Genomic DNA, 22,187 nt, shown 5'->3' on the forward strand with positions numbered 1-22,187 from the left:
AAGTGAAGTTCTCTTAGAGTTCTAGACGTTCACACTGCTGTGCAATTCCACGTGACTGAAATCTTCCAGACAAAGTGATGAGAGAAAATATAAAGAAACAAATAAAATGGTTTTCTTTGGACAACAGGAACTCCTTTTCCTGTTTTATCCCTTTCCTCTTCTTGGGGGTTTTAAGTACTCGTACTCGTGTTGTAGCCACCACAACTGTGCACTTTTCGGACTGGGGCTGTCCTCAGGACAGTGCGGGAAGAAAAAAGGGAGGAAAAAAAGAGATTTCCCTCCCACTCTTTGATATGCAGGGAGCTGGGTTTTGTTTTGTTTTTTGTTTTTGCCCTCTGGCTAAAAACAGGTGTTATTTGCTGTCAACACACAATGTACTGTATTTCAGAATTTGGGTGAAGGCCAAAAGACAAAAGGAAAAAAAAAAAAGTAATATTAATTTCCACTATAGGTTATTATTCAGGTTTGGATTTCTCTCTTCAATCTGCCTACTCTTATTAACACTTCACATTCCTCAGGTGGGTTGCCTTTTCTGTCCAGAAATTTTAGGTGTAATCAGTGGGAGATACAGGTCAACTTGGCTGGCCTCCAATTATTTTAAATGTTGCACATCTAACCCAAACTCCCAATTTTATAAAATGTAATGAAACCATAAATAGATAGATATATTTCTATGTCAAATCCTGATTTTTTTCCTAACCATCAGATAATATGGTTAATATGGTGAATACTTGACATATAAGTAGTAGCTTATTCTCTTTCATTGTAATCTCTGTCTCTCCCTTTGTTTCCTCCCCTACAATCTTGTTCAGTTAAACAAAAACATCTAAATGTGATTAAATTCCGTGAAAATGCCCTCATAACAAACGGATGATGACAGAGAATGGGTCACACTGAGTATGAGACTGTGATTCCACCCTTAATACCATGAATATCTAAAGGACAAATTATCTTCATTGAAATTCAAAATGCCTTTTGCATTTAATTCACAACATTAACACTTTTTCTCTTACTTGAAAATGTTGTATTGAGTCAGGGATATAAAGATTGGAGGAAAAAATGTTATGTTGAGAACTATGTTTATTCCACAAAATTTGATATTAAACACTAACAGGCATTCTACTGGAAACATGCTAATTAGGAGAGATGATTTATGTGTATGCTTATATAACAATTCTGACTTGCCTCCATAATTGCACAGGAGTTAATCTGGGGACAGTTATAGTACATTTTACTGTACACAGGTCAGAATTCTAGCATCAAACTGAGAGAAACTACAGATGGCGGCTGTGACGAAAGTCCTTGTTCATGACAGATATAAGCTGACCTGAAGTTTGGGAGAATATTTTAATTAAGCTTGAAATTCTGTTTGCATGCCAGAATCTATGTTAAATTATTAATTAGAAGATAAGAAGCATAAACATGAAGTAGGGCAAGGGAAGTTCAAAACTCATTAATGGGAAGAGCAAGAGGAAGGAATATAGAGATGATGAATTGAAAAAAAATAAGAGGGAGAGACATAGAATCTCAGATCAGTAAGTCCAATTCTGTGTTTTGTACATGAGGAAACCTAAATTCTAATTTGGTAAAAATATTTGCTGTAGGTCACAGAGGCACTGGGGGACAGAGTTCAGCAAGAATAGGGGTCAGCAAACTTTCTCTGTAAAAGGGCCAGATGGTAAATATTTGAGGCTTTGTGGGCTATATGGTTTCTGCCAGAACTATACAACTCTCCCATTACAATAGAAGAGCAGCCATAAGCAATATGTAAATAAATGGGCGTGGCTAAATTCCAAACGGAATTTGTTTCATAACACAGATAATGGGCCAAATTTAGCCTTGATCTAGAGCACAAACTTCTTTATTTCCCATTGGATACAACTGCATACCCTCGTGCAGTTAAAGGGGACTTTTATGGAAGAGTACAAGGGCTTAAAATTTAATACGTCAGGGAGGAATTTCTTTGCTTTCTGCAACTTATTTAGAAATGCATTTAAAAAGAAGATGGATGGGTGGATAGATGAATACGATAAGCAACTATGGTAAATGTTACTTATAGAACCTAAGTGATAGGGGTATGTATATTCCTTGCATAATTATTTCAATTTTCTATGTGTTTGAAAATGTTATTAATCTAATGTAGAAGAAATTTTCCTATGAGACCAAATTCAAATTTCTTAAAATGTATAATCTCTCTATATAAAAATAAAAGGTAGGGGGGCCAGCTGGGTGCCTCAGGCGGTTGGCGCTCCATGCTCCTAACTCCGAAGGCTGCCGGTTCGATTCCCACATGGGCCAGTGGGCTCTCAACCACAAGGTTGCCAGTTCAACTCCTGGACTCCCACAGGGATGGTGGGCTCCGCCCACTGCAACTAAAAGTGAGCACCTTGAGCTGAGTTACCACTGAGCTTCCAGATGGCTCAGTTGGTTGGAGCGCATCCTCTCAACCACAAAGTTGCCGGTTCGACTCTCGCAAGGGATGGTGGGCTGCGCCCTCTGCAATTAGCAAGTGCAACTGGACCTGGAGCTGAGCTGCACCTTCCACAACTAAGACTGAAAGGACAACAACTTGAAGCTGAACAGCACCCTCCACAACTAAGATTGAAAGGACAACAACTTGACTTGGAAAAAAGTCCTGGAAGTACACACTGTTCCCCAATAAAGTCCTGTTTCCCTTCCCCAATAAAACCTTACTAAATAAATAAATAAATAAATAAATAAATAAAAGGTAGGGTGGCCAGATGGCTCAGTTGGTTAGAGTGCGAACTCTCAACAAGGTTGCAGGTTCAATTCCCACATGGGATGGTGGGTTGCACCCCCTGCAACTAGATTGAAAAAGGCAACTGGACTTGGAGCTGAGCTGCGCCCTCCACAACTAGAATGAAGGACAATGACTTGACTTGGAGCTGATGGTTCCTGGAAAAAACCTAACAGCAATTTTATACATTCCTTTATTATATTACATAGCTCCTTAAACACAGTTACCCAATAAAACAAACAAGCAAACAAACAAATAAATGGTATTCCTCGATAAAATTATTTTAGTAAAACAGTTTTATGACACATTTGGAAGGTTAAAAGACAATATTTTCAAAGAAGTATACATCAGTTATGCCTCATATTAGCTATAGCATTTGTACACTATTTCTTAATAAATTTTTTATTTATTAGAGAGCTTCGTTTATTACCCCAAAAAAGCCAACAGCAAATGGTTAAGTTAAATGACATAAATTTGGTTGCCAATCCAGTTTGTAAGATTTGCTTTATTCAGACAGTCATACAAACACTCATTTTATCTGGGTTTTAAAAGCAAGTCATATTGGGATGTTTGTTCAAAGTTCTGTTAAGAATAAGGTTATGAGAAAGTATAACATGACTCGGTACACACGCATTGAGAAGTTAAGACAACCCAACCCATGAGTAATTAACTGTAGCATTCATATATTTTTCCTGAACTATATATAATTTTTTTCTCATAGGAGAAAGCCAAGTGAAATTAGCAAATGGCTTGTTGCCACTCACGCTGTTATAATGGTACGGCTAATTTGAAAGTTATTACTGTTGTTGTTTGGGTCTAATCCCATTAGATACCAATGTATGTTACATTTTTTCAGTGAATTTGCAGCAAAACATTATTCTTCATGATACCGATCATTAGAATCTATATGGATTTTTATAGCATTTGCCTTTAAGTATGTGTATAGTCAGTGTTTTATTTTAAATAGTTTCACCAACATGTGGAATATGAAAACAGTTTACTGATGGTTCTTATTTTCACTTCTTGCCATCAATAAGAGTCAAGGAGGAAGTGAGCCATAGAGTAGCAAAATGTGTTAAGCAATCTGAAGAAAATCCCATTTTCTCCATTATCACTTTCACACTTTGACGTGGTGTTGACGTTATTATTGATGACGTCCTTGGACACAAGCACGAGACTGTAGTCCCAAAGCCATATATATATAGGGGGCACCAAAAAAACGTATACACATTTTAACTCTTTCACTGTGTTAATTGATTTTAAGTTTTTCTTTCAAAATGTGTCAGAAACCCACAAAAAACAAAAAAGTTGATATTTTGACTATTCCATGCATTTAATAACAATTTGAGCTGCTTTGTATATAAAGGACATTATCTCTATGTATAAAAATGTCCTATTGTTATTCATTCTTGAAAAACACAAAAATATTTTTAAAATGTACATCTGCTTTCCTAAACTTCCTTTCTGGAACACTGACAGGATTTTTTAAATTTTTACTTTTGAATGTTAATTCTCAAAACAAGGAACAGCACACATTACTGGATTTCCAGGACACACAGCACAATAATACGTGGCTTGTTTTCATTTGCAAACACCTTTTCCCTTTTTTGCACATTGGGAGGGCACAGTGCTGCACACGTACAATTAGGCTGCTTTTTCTTGTCCTCAAATTGCCTAGGAAAATGGTGCTCTGTCAGCCTAATTTCTTTTGGAGCAGACGTCTTGCAACCCCTCTTATTCCCATCTTTTTTTTTTTTTTTGAAAATCAATCTAATAAGCCCTCTATAACTTTTCCCCTGAATTTCCACTGGTTCGATTTATTGTTAGGGTTTTGAATGTTGTAACATACAGCCATTTACTAGAGACACTTCAATGAGAAAATACCATACAAGATACTTAAGTTATTTCCATGTATGGCTATTGTGAATAATGCTGCAATGAAAATGGGAGCACAGATAACTCTTCAAGATAGTGATTTCAATTCCTTTGGAAATATACCCAAAAGTGGGATTCTTGGATCCTATTATAGTTCTATTTTCAATTTTTTGAGGAACATCCATGCTGTTTTTCACAGTGGCTGCACTAATTTGCATTGCCACCTCCACTACACAGGTTTCCCTTTTCTCAAAATCTTTGCCAACACTTATCTCTTGTCTTTTTGATGATAGCTATTCTAATACTAGGTGTGAAGTGGTATCTCATTGTGGTTTTGATTTGCATTTCCCTGAGTATTAGTGATGCTGAGCACCTTTTCATGTATCTGTTGGCCATTTGTATGTCTTCCTTAGAAAAATGCCTATTCTGCCAATTTTTTAACTGGACTGTTATTTTTTATTTTGCTATTGAGTTGTATGAGTTCGTTATGTGTTATGGATATTAAGCTCTTATCAGATATATGGCTTACAAATATATTTTCTCCCATTCCGTAGGTTGCCTCTTCATTTTGTTGACTTTCTTTATGCAGAAGTTTTTTAGTCTGATATAGTTCCACTTGTTGATTTTTGCTTTTGTTGTTTGTGCTTTGGGTGTCATATCCAAAAAATCATTACCAAGACCAATGTCTGGGAGCTTTTTCCCTATATTTTCTTTTAGGAGTTTAATGGTTTCAGGTCTTATGTTTAATCCATTTAGAATTAATTTCTGTGAATGGTATAAGATAGGGGTCCACTGTCATTCTTTTGCACATAATTATCCAGTTTTCCCAACACCATTTATTGAAGAGACTATCCTTTCCCCATTATGTATTCTTTGCTCCCTTGTCGCACATGTTAGTTGATCAAATATGCATGGGTAAGTTTTGTGGCTCTCAATTCTGTTCCATTGGTCTGTGTCTTTGCTAATTCTTTCATCTGAAATTTCAAATGTGCTATTGAATGCCTGTAGTGAATTTTTCATGTTAGTTATTGTATTTTCAGCTTCAGAATTTGTTTGGTTCTTTCTTATAATATTTATATTTTTATTAATTTTCTCTATTTGATGAAGCATGGTCATCACATCTTTCTTTACTTCTATAATCCTGATTTTCTTTAATTCTTTGTCCATATAATGGTTACTTTAAAGTCTTTGTTAAATATAACATCTGGTTGCTCTCAGAGGTAGTTTCTGTTGCATACGTTTTCCCCCCAGGGGGTGAGTTATACTTTCCAGTTTCTGTGCATTACTCATGTTTTGTTGGAAACGCGATAGTTCAGATAATATAGTATAGCAACTCTGGAGAATACCGTTGTTTCCCGAAAATAAGACCTAGCCGGACAATCAGCTCTAATGCATCTCACACCACTAACAGCTGCCTGATTGCTTTATTATTCTCAACAATTCCCTGGGAGGCCAAATCGTATCACAAACTAATCTAATCAAATTCTAACCCCTTGGAAAGGATAGTTATGGAGGCCTGTGTTTGAGGTATTTTCTGACCAAAGGAGGACTCTCCCCAACTGCCTCTTTCCAAGTTTCTCTCCAGAAGACCAGGCAGCCCATAATTTTGCTTATATTTCCAATGAATCTATCAATGTCCTTCCAACTATCTTTCACCATGACTTCCACTTTTTTTGAGAGTGCCCATACGCATGAACTTTTTCAAACTCTGTTTCAATTAAAGTCAGTTCTTTGGAGAATGAATTTGGAGCTCTCTATTCCATGGCTTGCTTCGCTATCGCCGGGGAAAATCTTAGAGCTCAGGTTCTGGGGCAGAGAAGGAATAATGGCATATGTCTTTTTGAGTGAAACCCTTCTTTAAGAGCTTAGTACTCAGTATACTCAGTAGCAGCAGCACCAAGTCTCCTTGGTTTGCTTCTCTTGGCATGGATCCTTTATCCCACAAGCTGGGCAGTCAGGGTCCCCATCTTCTCAAGGGTGCCATAACCAAGGTAAAGCCTTTGTTCAATGAATAGGGGGCGGGCAGAAGAAGGGAGCCTTCACCTCGTGGCCACACATGCCCAGATCATAGCCTCAGCAACAGGTAGCTGGGACCTGGATGACAAATGTTGACATCCTGCCCCTCTTGGGAACATAGCTCTATGACTAGGCTCTGGGGCTGGGGGTAGGGAGCTCTGTTTTCTTGCCTGAATTGGTCTAGAGTGGAGTGTCCATCTCACTGAGCTTGACCAGGGAAGGAAGGACATGGATCTTGGTTCAAAGAATCTCATAATTTTTACCATAGTATACTAGATGCCTTTGAATAAGTGTTCTTCATTTGTAGTATGCCTTTAGGGCCACTTTCAAAAATGTTAAATAATTGTCTTTTAAAGTAATTTTTACTAGTTTCAATGGTAAGTGGGTCTATGCAGCTCCGCACACTGTCATGCCAGATGTGGAACCTCAGTTCTTTTTTCTCATAACCTAATTTAATAATGTACTTTATGTTGTGACCCAGCACACAGACACACACACCACACACTACTCCCTCTACACGCACACACAAAACCAGATTTTATAGAATACTTTTCCTTACTAAGTGTGATTCTCTCCAATACTTTCCTAGTCTATTTTGCTTAATTAAAAAAATATATATTGGAAAAAAATTAAAAAGTATTAACTGGCAATATCTGGACTGATATTTCCACCCACTAACAGATTGTGACTAACAGATTCAGAAACACTGCTCAAGTTAATTTGCAGCCTTGGTTTATTTATCTACTCATTCTTTTATTAATTTAACCTATAACTATTTATAATACTAGTTCAATTTATATTTTTGAAAATAAAAATATGAACAAAATATAATTCATTTAGGGGAGTTTTAAATCTACTTAGAGAGCATGTTAAGTATAAAAATGCAATTGACAAGAGACATCACATTGGAAGTTTTTAAAATGACGGGTAAAGTAATCATACATATGTTTTAGAAAGTCAAATATGGTGGTGGCGTAGAGATTGGGTGGGTAATGGGGAGAAAGCACAATCTGGTCCATCAGTTTACAGGCTTTTACATTAAGTCAGTAACATGGTATGAACCCAAATTTAAATATCGTAGAATCAGATAAGAGAGTTGAAGGATGGGAATCTAAGAGACATGTAGCAGACCGCTCAATAACACACAGTGATAGGTGGGTTTTAGGATAAAGATGTTTTCTTGTGCAGTGAGGGTACATGTGGCATTATTTACTTGAGATGGGAATATGAGGAAGAAGTAATATATTTAGGAGAAAGTTGGGTTTTTTGTAAGTGCTGATAATTTGTTCATAATTGAGAAAATGTGAACTGTGAAGAAAGCATTAACTAAAAAGTCTGGTAGAAATTGTAGGAATTTAACAGAAAGTGATGCACAATTGAGTAAAAATAAAAAATATTAAGCAACCCTGATATTTGCAAAATTAAATAATTTTGATTTAATATGTATTATGTAAATATAAAAAACAATAGTGTTTTCATGTCTTGTATATTGTCACTTTCCTTTTAGTGAAAAGTAGTATTTTATTTTAAAAGAAAGCAATGAATTTAAAGAGTTAAGGTACATTATCTAAAGTACAATGGTTATACTTGAAATCATTTATGAACTAAAAAGTAATTTGCAAGAAGAGACCATTTTATCAATATATTTTGACTTTAATAACAGTGAACTCTTCAAAGTAAAGTAAAAGACTGAGTTTAGATATTTACCACAGTGGTCTTGATGCTTCTAGGTTTACTAAATACAGCAAAAAATAATATTCATTTAGTCTTACATTCTATCTATCTATCTATCTATCTATCTATCTATCTATCTATCTATCTCTATCCTATAGCTGAAGTAACATCTGCTCTTTATCACATAGATAACAACCAGTTTTAAATTCTACACAACCACTTACTACGTAAAAATGAAAAGGAATTTGTTTCTTTAAACCTTGTTTCTCCATCTAAAAACGAAAAGTAATACCAGCTTCCTCCTAGAGCTGTTGTGAGGGTTCAAAGAAGGGGCTGAGGGTTCATGAAGCAGGGACTAAGTTAAAGGACCAGCTCTACCTGGCATTTAATAGGTACAAATGAGTGAGATACAGGAAAGACCTGTATCCACACCTCAAATGTAGTGCAAATGAGTGAGCTGCTAAATTGGACACGCACAGCATTTCTGGAAGCAGTACAAGGCAAGCATTATTCTCCCAATTTAATAGCCACGTTACCAGGTGCAGACTGACGATTGTCTTTGGTGTGAAAAATATTATTGCTCAGGCCCGGGCATTTTCAGTCTGCAGGAATGGCTATAATGTCCAAAATTTGAGGATGAAGGTAACTATTAATATATTAGAAACTGCTGCCCAGTTGAATGTTTATCCATTAAAGTGGTTAATATGTTCCTATAATGGCATGATTCTCAGCATTCCAAATACGTCCTATCATTAAGAACTATTTCACAATGAGCAATTACCAAAAAATGTCAATTATTTTTAAAAAGGATTACATGTAATGGTACTAGCGTCTATAGAACAAATTCTCAAATGCAAATTTCTATTTTCTATAATTTTAAAGTGAGAACATTATGTGTATGAAATTGTGGATGCCTAAAAATTTTAATAGATTAGCTTAAATAGCTTAACATAAATGATGTTACTACATAGAATATTTCCTGATAAATTTGAATAATATACTTCTTGGGATTATTATGTGAAAATAAATATCTTCAAATGCTCATTAGAAATAATAACATACATACATATACATATATATATATATATACACACACTAGTTTTAAAACCCTAATTATGTGCATTTCGATTTTCAACTAATTTTGCAATAAAAGAATGTATATTTTATAGATAATAATTTTATATCTATATATCTATTTCTCTATATCTCTATATCTATCTATTATCTATCTATCTATCTATCTATCTATCTATCTATCTATCTATCCATCCATCTATCTATCTATCTACTATGTGCCAGATGATGCCAGGCATAAAATGGAAAACAAAATAGATAAAGAGTATTTCATTTTCTTATATTATTCGAAGGAATGATTTACAATGGGAGTCACAAAATAAGTTAGTAGAAAGTCGATCATGTCTATAATCCAATGCACTGTATGCTAATGAAAAATACATGGCTTACTTTATTTAAAATAAATACATTTAAAAAAAAATAAGTAAACAGCCCATACTCCTTTCAGCTTGTTATCAAAGAAACTCACCTTCCCCAACACTTCACCTGTAGGGGTTCAAATGTAATCCTATTACTCATAAATGCTTCTCCAAGCCCTCTGAGATTTCAGTTGGCCATACAACTGCTGGCAGTGATGGCCAGGCAGCCTGTTGCCAGAGAACTGAGGGCAGAATGATATTCCCATTCTGGGGGTTCCTGTTTTATGTTCTTGGAACGGTATCACCACGTAATTTCCATTTGCTTTAGCCCTGGCCCTGGAGCAAAATGACTACAGGAGAGGAAAAGGGGCAGGGAATATATAAACAAATTGTGTCATATAGAAGTGTGGTAAACAAATACATACACTGACTTGACCTCTTTTGCCTCTATTATGCCCTTTGTTCTTCTCAGCTTTTGGAGGAGGGGTCAGTGAGACAGAAGATAAAGACTTGTCACTTGGGATTTTCAGACATGCCTGTGGCAACAAGCAAAGCTTCAGCAGAGCTTCAGATCCTCTGGCCTGTCCACTGTTCTGGGGCCCAGCCAACACACTGTGAACATCTCACTCTCTCACTCACACACTCACACTGCCAGCCACTCCTTACTTTTATAAATCTACCACCCCCCCAAAAAAAATTAAAAGTTCTTATGCTGATATTCAACATTCCTTATTCAAACTACAGTTGACCCTTGAACAACGCAGGGGTTAAGGGCATTGAAACCACTTCCTCTGCAGTCAAAAATCCACATATAGGGCCAGCCAGGTGGCTCAGGAAGTAGGAGCTCCGTGCTCCTAACTCCGAAGGCTGCCGGTTCAATTCCCACATGAGCCAGTGGGTTCTCAACCACAATGTTGCCAGTTGGATTCCTCGAGTCACATAAGGGATGGTGGGTTGCACCCCCTGCAATTAAGATTGAACCTGGCACCTTGAGCTGAGCTGCCGCTGAGCTCCCAGATGGCTCAGTTGGTTGGAGCGCATCCTCTCAACCACAAAGATTGCCAGTTCAATTCCTCAACTCCCACAAGGGATGGTGGGCTGTGCCCCCTGCAACTAGCAACGGCAACTGGACCTGGAGCTGAGCTGCGCCCTCCATAACTAAGACTGAAAGAACAACAACTTGACTTGGAAAAAAGGCCTGGAAATACACACTGTTCCCCAATAAAGTCTTGTTCCCCTTCCCCAATAAAATCTTTAAAAAAAAAGAAAATAAATAAAATCCACATATAACATTCGACTCCCACCAAAACTTAGCCTCCTGTCGACCAGTAGCCTTAACAAGAACATAAACTGTCGATTAACACATATTTTATGTTATATGTATTACATGCTGTATTCTTACAATAAAGCTAGAGAAAAGAAAATGTTATTAATGTGGACGGAACAGGGGCCACAGGTTAAACCTGACAAGCTCAGGAGACTGAAAATAACCACATAGTTTGGCGTGAACATAAAAATTCTTAACTAAGGTGGGCCATGGCGGGAAGTCACATCTTTAGCCTGAAGCTTCCTTCATAAGCTCAATTTTTACGTTAAGTGAGCCTACTGTCTTTTTGCATCTAGGATAATATGCCCTTGGAATGTCAGTAGTCCCTTTTTCTGAACCAGAGCAGGAAATTACAGAATCCGTCATTATTATTCTTGTCCCCTGATTACCACCTCTATGTGCTGTAAAAAGTGAACTATTAACTATCCTATGTAAAAGAAGTACCTGTTTCTCCAATTTACTTTTATCCAATCCCAGAGATTTCCCCTGCTTTGCTTTCTCCCACCCCCTTACTCTACCACCAATGGATTTCATGTAACCTCCTCCTTTGAGTCTACGCATAAAATAAGCTGCAAACCGCCATTTTGCAGATCATTTACTCAATCCATTGAGATTTTGCTTCCCAGCAACTGTCATCAGTTTGGTTCAAATACAGTCTTATAAGCTTTCTCTTAGGCTGGATGTTTTTTCATCAACATTGAGAAAATAATAAAGAGAAAATATATTTACAGTATTTATAAAAAAAAAAAAATCATGTATAAGTGGACCTACGCAGTTCAAACCCTTACTGTTCGAGGGTCAACTGCATAAATAAAAACAATTACTACTACATGTATTTTGGAATAGGAAATATTTTCCTCCACCATCTTTGGCTCAAATGGTTGGGAGCCTGAGAATAAACTGACAATAGACAGATTAACAGGAGAAAAGACAAGGCTCATTTACATGTTACTAGTAATGAGTAATTTGATAAATAGCCAGAGATAAAGGTACATATGCTAATTTAACAAAAGGCTCTGGTTGGACTTCCTTGGAAAAACATGAAAGGTTCTACTGGGCTTTTTGATGCTAACTGGACAGCTTAATTCACATTTCTCAGGGCTAAGTCAGTTCTTTCCCAATCAGGAAACTCTCTTGGAGGGTGGAGGGTGGTCAATAGCATCTGTATGTGGGGGAGACTGCTTAAATATAGATGATGCTTTTTTTGCGGCTACTGAGTGTTTAGATATTTTCAGTTTAAAGTAATTTTGTACCACTTTGGTGGACGATTAATCCCTACATATCCTCCATCTGAAACTTCTTTAAGTTTCACAAACAAGTTGCTGAATTGATTTTGGTGGAGAGAAGACTTGGATTAGAAATTGGGAAGTAACAGATCTGCAAAGGAAAAGATAAGCAGAAATTGGAACAAGGAAACAAAAAGAAAACAAAGATTAATGGTTAGAATAGACTATAAACCAAGTTTCTGAGCCCAGAGGGAAGCCAATCAAGATTTCTAGATGTTGGGTTTGAAATGTCTTTAGATGGTGGAGTGAAACCTTAGTGTCTTGGTTATGTCCCAGAGCAGAACATGGAAGGTGTGAGTGAGCTAGTGAACTTCATGAAAGGCCCACATTGTTGTGGTGGTAAAGACAGGGTAGGTAGACAGACCTAGCCTGGTTAGGAAACCACTTTCTTCAGCTCCTGAGATAGAAAAACAATAGGCAGTCAGGGACATGGCCACAGTGGAGGGGATTAAGGCGGAGACCATAACAAAGCCAGAGGAAGTAACTTTAACAGCTAACAAAGAGATTCAAGCTGCAGAGCCGGCCAAAATTATCACCTCAGGTGTAGGTGGGGAAGGGCCACCCATAGTTAACAATTTCAAACTGCAGAGAACATGCACAGTCTGAAGAGACACGGTAATAGCCCTTTGTCAATCACAGGTATCAACCAAGATGTTCCCACACCTGGAAAGGAACAGCCCATCCCAGATAAGACCCTCAGGCCCCTGCGAGTCACGCCTTTTTCAGCCTGGCCTTTGCTCTGCGGGCTCCAAACCCTTTGGAGTGTACTTTCTCTTCTAATAATGGCCTTGAGCCACTGCTTTCTGCTTGGGCCCACTTTTAGCTCTTTGAAGTGTACTTTTTTTTCTAATAAACTGCTTTTTCACTACTTTACCTCGGTATGTCGTTCAATTCTTTGCTCGAGACGCCAAGAACCTGGATATCGCACTGAGAAGCACCCACTCTCCAGTAGCATATTTTGGTGAGCCAGCCAGGAGCAGGCCGCCACTTCTCTGCTGCCTGGCTCCGCCCCCCACCACACCCCCTCCGCCTCCCCCACCCCCACCCCCAACTCAGCACTGCAGCAGCAGCTAAGAGAAGGGTTCTCAAGAGCGCAGCTCCTGAGCTCCAGCCTACGCCCGGCTACTGCAGCCACTGCCAAGCCTCCACAAGCGGTGCCCACACTCCTCTAGCCACCTCTAAACCCACTTTTCTAGCTTACACTTCTACCTTATCTTTCTTTTGCCCAACTGTCATGCAGGGTGTCATGCGGGGGTCTCTGGTCCCACTCCCCACATAAGAACACAGGACATGGTGAGGCCAAAAAGGAACACCCACGGAGCCATAGATAGGGGAGTCATACCACTATAGTCTCGCTGGTGGCTGGGTTGGAGACACAGGAAGCAGGAGCCACACGATCCGCAACCTGCCGTCTACTTGTCTCTGCCAACCAACCTCACTTGCTAACTGCAATCTGCTAACTATAATCCGCGCTTGCTAGCTCAGCCAACATCTTCTTGCTAGCCCCCATTTTCTGCTAGCGTAGCCACAGCAGTTATATTAGTGGCCAATGGCTCACTGGTTACAGCTGATGGCCATCGAATCACAGTTGATGGCCATTTACTACCTGAGCTAGCACCTTTCCACGTGAGGCCGAGAACCTGGAAACTGCACTCCTGGCTCTGTCCCCACACCAACCTGATGGTCCTCGGGGGCATTTCATTCCAATCTCCCCTCTCTGCGAACCTGCAAGGAGAGCTTGTCTCTTACGCTTTTTGTCTTACGCTTTTGCAACAAAAATGCTTCTGCCTAAACATTGCCTCTCGGGATCCGCGTTTCCATTCTTCAGTAACGGCAGGATCACCCCGGGAAAATACATCAGGATCCTAAGTCACTTCTACTTATGTCAAGACCCCTTGCAGCTGCCCTCACTTAGGACACTGATGCCTTACTAGCCCAGCAGGATTCCATGCTGATACATACCTCTAAATCAAAGGGATGTGTTAGAAGCCTGTAATGCAGGGTCTCTGGTCCAGCTCTCAGCGGGTGGACACAATATGGTGAGGCCGAAAAGGAACACCAATGGAGCCATGGATAGAGGGTTCATACTACTATATTCTCACTGGCGGCTGGGTTGGAGATACAAGAAGCAAGATCCGCAACCTGCCACCCACTTTTCTGCCGACCCCTTGCCAGCGTAGCCACGGCAGTTATATCAGTGGCTAATGGCTAACCGGTTACAGCTGATGGCCAACTAGTTACAGCTGATGGCTATCTAATAACAGCCAGCACCTTTCCACATGAGCCCTAGAGCCTGGAAAGTGCTCTCTGGGATTCCGTCCCTACAAAGCCACAGAAGTGAGAAAGACATCCCACTTATCAGAGTATACATCCTGTTTATCTGGACCATTTTAGTGAGCTTCTCAACAAATCCTAAAAAGAAAAAAAGTAATCACTTCTCGGCCTTTTGGCTAAGATCAAGTGTTTAAAAAGAAAATTGACAGAAACTACCTTGAGAACCCAAAGGGATGACTGGGCATCTCAGCAGGAGAGGAAGAAATAGAGAGAAGGGAGAGGGGGACGCAATTCTACCTATAGAGATAAAAACCTTCATACAATGTAAGGAGAGGCCTTTCCCTCTCTTGGGATTGGTCTGCTCCACATCGTGGAGTGTATCCACCTTTACTAATAAATTTACTACTGTCGTGCGGGAGACCCTGCTCACTGCGCCATTTGTCGTGCGGGAGACCCTGCTCGCTGTGCCATTTGTCGTGCGGGAGACCCTGCTCGCTGCGCCATCTGTCGTGCACTGAGGCCTTCTCGCCGCGCCATCTTTCAGGCGGGGCGGCCTGCGGGGTCTCTGCTCCCGCTCCCCACACAAGAACGCAGGATATGGTGAGGCCGAAAAGGAACACCCACGGAGCCATAGGTAGGGGAGCCATACCACCACGGTCTCGCTGGAGGCTGGTCCCACCGGACGCCGACCTGCCGTCCGCTTTTCCGCCAACCGACCGACCGATGACACTTCTCCACTCTCTCCTCTGTTCCTCTCTCTCTGCTCTCCTCTTCCGCTCTCTTCGGCTCTGCTCTACTCAGCTCCTCGGCAATCCTCGGCAATCCTTCGTAGCCGCAGCAGTTATACCAGTGGCCAATCGGCTAACCGGCCACAGCTGACGACCAATCAGCCACAGCCGACGGCCATTCACCACCCGAGCCAGCACCCTTCCACGTGAGGCCGAGAGCCTGTAAACTACTTTTTGGGGCTCTGTCCCCACAACTACCCTATACCTGCACAAAAACGCTGTCTCTCGACTGAATTCTTTCCGTTGAGAAGACAAGAGCCGAGGAACAGCATCACAACCGGCAACAGTAAGACATTTGAAGTTTATATTTGAAGTTTATATCAAGTCATCTAGCTTCAGCTTGCAGGATTCAGGAAAAAGGCAGCAACACGACCATCTAGAGTTTCAGGAAGGATCTGGGCAGTCAGGTTTTAGTTTTTAGTGATGCCAGGAGGGTAGGACGAAAAATTAAAATCATTTATTACTGACAAAATGCATAAGATGGCAGGATCCAGTTTACAAAGAGGTGAAAGACAATGAGCAGGACTAGAATCTGAAAACCCACAAAAGCACAAAAGCGGGTTATAGTTTTCTACTGAAACATAAAATGTCTCTCTAAAATCACCCCCATTTTAATCAAAGATAATCAAAGTAAGATAATTCTTATTTATAAAATAAATCTAGTCTCATTAAATTTGGCCTGATCATTTACATGAGTGCAGCAAAATAATTGACCTCTTAGCCCTTTTATAAGTTTGCTTCGCTGGAACTTTTTCTAAAGAATCTGATTTGACTTTTAAGTCTCTTAAGGCTAGAAAGCAAAGCCAAAAACTCACCATCAGAATTCAACTCAAGTACCTATAGAGTTGGGTGAATTGCTCTCTTTTCCAGGTCTCAAAATATCTTAAGTTCCCTGGGCTTGCCAGGAAGTCACCTTTCCTATTCATCTGAACTCTGTAATGGCTCCATAAAGCCAACCTCAATTTCTTAAAACTTGTCTGGTTATATCTGAATCTATGCACATTATTCTCAAATATGACACTCCAGTCAAAGCTGTGGTTATGTAACCAATGTTTCCAATTATAAGGAATATAGACTGTAATAGAATCTATGTAAATGATTATATTGACATAAGTAAGAATATTCAATAATAATTTCTGAATTCTGGAGGGATTGGGCAGGAGACAGATAAATGTTTTATTTCTGTTTACAAAAGTACAATCTATTAAATTGTTATGAATTTTACATAAAGAAAAGAGAAGGAGTTCCTTCAACCCAGAAAATACAGTGTTAAAGAAACAACAATGTTCCTAACAAAAAAAGCCATAAAAATTATGTAATCACTCTTCTTTAGGTCATTCCGTCCCCTCTAATTCTTGTTCTACTTGATCTTGGCTTAGCAGTTTCATGAACCCATCAGCTTTCTCAACTAGACCACTAAAAATCCTTACTCAGTCCAACGGTATGATCTCAAAGTTATTAATACAGTTAGAAGCCTGTACCCCAGAGCACCTGGCATAGTACTTGGCATAGGTCTCTGTGGGGACAGACCCCCAGAGAGCAGTTTAAAGCTGTCGGCCTCATATGGAAAGGTGCTGGCTCAGGTAGTAGATGGCCATCGGCTGTGGCTAGTTGACCATCAGCTGTGGCTGGTTAGCCAATTGGCCACTGATATAACTGCCGCAGCTGTGCTGGAGAGTGGAGTCGGTTGGTTGGCAGAAAAGCGGACAGCAGGTCGCACGTCCTGTGAATCCAGCCTCCAGTGAGACTATAGTGGTATGACGTCCCTACTTATGGCTCCGTGGGTGTTCCTTTTTGGCCTAGCCACATCCTGCATTCTTATGTGGGGAGCGGGAGCAGAGATCCCCCAGGCCGACCCGCATGTCGGTCTCTCAGACAGTACCTTCAGTTGAATGAAGACAAAGCATTCTGGCTTGTAGCAGATTGCAAGAGCTCTCGGGAAAGCATTAGAGTAAAACAATAGTTATTTCTTAAAGACAAAAGACGTAAAATGGTCACGGATAAAGATCTGATGAGAAGACTAGACTTACTTCTACAAAGGCTTTAGTCCCTCAGTGTTTGTCCAAGTCAGAACTTGACAAGTTTCCTCCGACTGGCAGGAGGGACACAGGCCAGTTCATTGGCTTCTGCTGTTTCCACAGCCTGTAGGTGGTCCGCCTGCCTATTACCCAATGCACAGATGGGTGAGACTCCTCCCGAATCCCTTGACATATGGTGCTGGATCCCACAAGTCCCATGGAGAAACTTTTGTTCGTGAATGGATGTCAAACTTCTGTTGTTAAAGGGGAGGGCAAAAAGCCAGGGCATCTTATGTCACCATGTTGACGTCCCTTCTGAATGAGTTCACTTTAGTCCCTCAAATTTAATGCTCCTTTCCTTGATTAATAGTGGAGAAGGAGAGGGGTAGGGAGCAGGTTAGAATTTCTTAATATGATTTAATTAAAAGGAAAATTATGGAGCTTACTGATATAATTGTTAAAATTTGTTTATGGTCATATTTAATTAAACTCTAGTTTAAAAATTACCATTTTTTATCCCAAGTAAAACACAATGATCATCTGTGGTCTCTAGTGTTTGTAAATTTTAATTGATTTAACACTAAAAAATGAACAATTTAAAATGAGGATTATTATATATAGAATATTCATTAGGTAATGATTTAACTTGTTAATGCGTCTGATGGTATTTGTCTTGTGAGACAGCATGGTATTGTTAAGTGCGACAGACAAGGATTGAACCCTGACTTTGGGATTCTTGGTTTTGATAATGCAACAACTTGGATGAATCTCAAGGACATTATGCTTACTGTAAAAAGCCAATCTCAAAAAGTTACACTGTGTGACTCTATTTATATGACCTTCTCAAAGTGACAAGAATATTGAGATTGAGAACAGGTGAAAAGTTTGCCAAAGATAAACAAGAAGTTATCAGGTTGGATTGGACTCTAAAAGTTTAGCACAAGGGAGTTCTGTGGTGATGGAATAGTTCTGTATCTTGGTTTTAATTGTTATTAAACAAATCCACATATGGGTTCAAATTGGCTAAAAATACACACACACACGCACACACATACACGCATGAATGCAGAAAATAGTGAAAATGGAATTAAGCCTGTAGTCTAGTTAATGGTATTTTACCAATGTAAATTTCCTTGTTTTGGTATTCTACTACAATTACATAACTTGTCACCACTGGGAACAATATCAGGGTAAGCGTTTACAGAACGCTACTATTTTTGAAATTTCCTTGGAGCCTATACTTATTTTAAAATAAAGGTTAAAAATATGAGAATTATAAAACCATTGAAAATTTGAACATGAAATGAATATTGGTATGTGTTGATATTAAGGAATTATCATTAATTTTTAGAGGTGGTAGTTCTATCACGGTTATTTTTGACTTTTAGAGATTAATAGGAAATATTTTCAGGTGATCTGGTATTTTCTCCAAAATAATATGGAAGGTGGGGAAGGGAGTGGACATATATATGAAGCAGGACTGACCATGAGTGGATAAGTGTTCATACTGGATGATGAGTGCATGGAGATTAACAATTCTATTTCTGTGCATATTTGGAGTTTTCCATAATAAAAATAGAATGAACAAAATAGTGATTCCCCATGTAAGTTTTTTCAAATTATACCACTTCAGACTAACTGCAAAAATCATGTCCTCAGTCTATACTATATACCAACTTATTTTCTCACATAAAACCTTCAATTCTGCTGCCAGTGATTTAATTGTCAAATCAATACTGGGAAACCCAGCACAGATTTTGTTGATAAAACCTCCTAAGTATGTAATTTTAGAAATGTCCAGTGTACGCTAGATAAAATGAACACGACTTTAATTTGAAAATCTATTTTTTAAACATGTCATTTAAGCCCCTTAGAGTGAAAATACATCCTTATTTCTTCATAAGCAAATTCAAAAACACGATCACTTTAAATCTATTATCCATGCAGGCAAAGGGCTATGTGCAGCAAAGCTCCAGAAGTTTTGTATTTTTATTATCTGGGTTGTAAAAACTCTTACAAGATGAAAAACAGAAATAATCTTCTCAGGCTAGATTCAACATTTGTCTTTGTTCATTAAAAAGTAACTACATTTTTCCGCCCATGGTACTGACCAATCAGTGTCTGATTTAAAAGTCTAGTAATCACTTTGGCACCAAGAGTTGTGTCTTGATACATGTTCTTTGTGCCCGTGTTACTGAAAATAGACACTGGCAACAGGCATATTTTCAGAAATAACTTGAAAATTGTCTTTAACCTGAAAGTTCTTAGTAGAATATATGTGTGAAATTTGATGGAGAAATTTTTCCTTCCTGTGAAATTTGTAAAACTGTATTCACCTTTGTTATTAATGAAATGATAGTTTTAACAGACTTGTATATGAATGCTTCATTTTGCATTTTATTATTCGAAAACATTTTTCATCTTGTATTTGTCTTCAACATTTCAGACTCAATTTTTTGTTTACAATACTCTATACCTTAATAAAAGTTTCCAAAATTTCTATCTCAAACCACCTATATACTTAATAAAGTCCTTGAAAATGTACCTTATGGAAAATACTATTTTAATATCAAAGTCACTTTATGGTCATTATTTGTTTTTTTCCACATTTCTTTAATGTAAAGGGAAGTAATTTCTTACTATCCACTGCTGTTGAAAATCTTTTTGTTACATTCTGTAATTAAAATTCCTTTGCTGGACAAAAGAAAAATAAAACAAGACAGGATTTGAAATAAATTGACTTTTGCAGGATAATCTTGTTATTATTTATCTGTGATCATTGGGCAAAACCTTTTCTCCCTCGTTCATTTAATGCCTTTAGTGACATCAATCATGCTTGACTACTGCTTCTATAAAACTCACCTGTACTACTAATGTTGCTTTGTAGTTTCTGCATATACCGGGGATGCCAAAAAAATGTATACAAGTGGACACTTTGGCCAACGTTGTTCAAGCAGTAGTTTGCCGTCATCAGAAGTGTCTGGACGCTGATGGTAACCACTTTGAGCACCTCTTGTAATCGCAGAAGTCAAACGTGACTTGCATTCATCTTTTGTTATCGGTATATATTGAGTATTCCAATTTTAATACGGTTTTCCTTTCTTAAAATGTGTATACATTTTTGGGGCACCCTCTATATTTGGGTTTTAAATCCCACAAAGGGGAGAGTTCCATCAGTGTCAAATGGAAGTTCTCTAACCTGAGGTTTTACCCAAAACTGGAAGTTTATGGGAAATGGGCTCAGCATTTCTGAAAAAAGGTGTAAATATTACCCTATTAAATTTGATCATTACCCTGTTCTCTCTGTGACACCTCGATGACTAGAGGCTGTAGCCTGCTGCAATAGCACAACAGTTAAACACAAATGCTGCCATGTAGCTGTGAGCCTGATACCTGTTACTTTATGGAATGCTTACAGAATAATAATCAGGAGGCATTTTTAAACTACTGAAGAGTGTCATTCTTCCCAAGGTGACAAAATGGAATCCTAAATATTATTTCAACCACATCTTATATTTATAGTGTATAAAGAAAAAAATGCAGCCCCTATAAAAGAACTCAAATGATTCAAGTGAAAATTCAGTCATTTGTAAATTTATATGTAAAATGACAACAACAAAAAAAAGGTCTTTTGTTTCTACAAGTATTCCATTGTGATATTTACTCCCCTTCAGCTTTTCACTTGCTGAGATGAAATCACTTCACAGGCAAGTATTCTTGGGCCTGAAGATGGGTTGCAATGATCTGAAGTGAATTGAGTGACATTTAAGACTCAAGTGACCAGCGACCATTTTCATGCCAAGGTTGATTGCATTTGAGATGAAGTCTGTGAAAGAAGTTGAGGAACGCCTCGGTAGAATAAAGCAGGGGAGAGTCAGAGTTCATAGGAGGTTGTATGTGAGAGGATTTAAAATCCAAACTGATAGGTTAGATGCAGTTAGAAGGTAAAGTGCAGACCCCAAGAACAAATCCAACAGTGAAACAAAAGGAGACAGGGCACATTTAGGTTGGGACTCAGTGATCCAGGCAGCAAATGTGTATTGAGTATTGAGGCAGAAGGTTTGAAAGTGGACTGTGTCTCTGGACGGCCTGGCCTGGCATCCTAATTCTATACGGTGCATGACTTTAGGTCATTTACTCAACCTTTCTATACCTCAGTGTTCTCATCTGTTAAATGAACTTAATAACCCCTGTATAGCCATCAGGTCAGTGCTTGACATGTGGAAAATGTCAAGGATTAACCAATATTACCATGGTCATCATGATCAATGTTGCTATTGTTTTAACATGTTATTACCAGTGCTAGGCAATGATGCATGATCAAATAACTAAGATGAATAAGACAGTTTCCATTCTCATGAAGCTCAACCTAGTGCAGTGTTTTTAAATTATCGATTTAAAGGCGGCTTACCATTTAAAAAATACCGTAAATATATTTCTGAAATGTAAGGTATATAAAATATAAGTGAATTGCTCTATTAAAGTTGTAATAGACAATCAATCAGGATATATTGTGCTGTTGTAATGTGTATTCTTTGGGTTCTAATTATCTAGTCATTAAGAATTGAGTTTATGACTTGGGGAAACCTAATGCTTCCTAATATTTTGCTGAGATGTTTTTATAATCAGAGTGTAGGAAGTTTCCTGTCTCTGAACCGACTTCATTATCTGTAATTCCCAGTCTTTTTACAATCTAATAGAAAAATATGCAAAATATTCGAGAAACTTAAACAAACAA

This window comes from Rhinolophus sinicus, chromosome X (assembly GCF_036562045.2).
Source record: "Rhinolophus sinicus isolate RSC01 chromosome X, ASM3656204v1, whole genome shotgun sequence".
Classification (NCBI taxonomy): domain Eukaryota; kingdom Metazoa; phylum Chordata; class Mammalia; order Chiroptera; family Rhinolophidae; genus Rhinolophus; species Rhinolophus sinicus.